The following is a 742-nucleotide window of genomic DNA, read 5'->3' as shown; positions in this document are numbered from 1 at the left end:
ACAACACTGATTCTCCATCTTCCAAAAGAATTATTTTGCAAAACTGATGCCCTGGGTATGGTAAAAGATAATATTGTAAAAACCATACTTTTCCTTCTGGGACATTAATGTTCTAAATTTATCACTTCAAGCTGCTTTGAAATACCTTCCTAGATTGGGAATCACTGTCTGCCATAGGAGTGAGTAAGGACAACACTCAAAGAAATCAGAAGAGAAAAATAGGGAAAAAAATCAACTCTTATACTCAGTTTGGTAACACATATACTAAAATTGAAATGATACAGAGATTAGCATGATCCTTACACAGAGATGACAGGCCAACTTGTAAAGTGTTCCATATTTTTGTTGCATTTAAGAATTAACAGGGCTACTTTAAGCTAAGACAAGCCCCAAAAGTACTCCAAATTTCGACATAAAGATAGCAAAAATCCCTATCACAATGATCTCTCTCAATGTCAATGGACTAAATACACCAATTCAGAGGCACAGGACGGCAGGATGAAATAGAAAACTGAACCCAACATTCTGCTGCCTGCAAGAAATACATCTGAGCAATCAAAGCATCCATGGGCTAAAAGTAAAAGGCTGGAAAACAATTCTTCAAGAAAAGAACACCTCCAAAAAGCTGCAGTGGCAATACTAGTATCGGACCACATAAACTTCAGGCTAAAGGTTATAAGAGACAGTGAAGGTCATTTCTTAATGATCATGGGATATGTACATCAGAAAGAAATCACCCTCC

General features: G+C 36.8%; 1 pseudogene; it reads left to right on the top strand.

The window, feature by feature from the left end:
• Nucleotides 1–247: 247 nt before the first annotated feature.
• LOC130023002 (uncharacterized) lies at nt 248–344 on the top strand (annotated as a pseudogene).
• Nucleotides 345–742: the final 398 nt, after the last annotated feature.

This window comes from Sorex fumeus, unplaced genomic scaffold, assembly GCF_029834395.1.
Source record: "Sorex fumeus unplaced genomic scaffold, SorFum_2.1 ptg000021l, whole genome shotgun sequence".
In the NCBI taxonomy this organism is placed as follows: domain Eukaryota; kingdom Metazoa; phylum Chordata; class Mammalia; order Eulipotyphla; family Soricidae; genus Sorex; species Sorex fumeus.
Note: the sequence above shows the minus strand (reverse complement) of the source record. Positions and strands in the feature narration are given on the sequence as shown.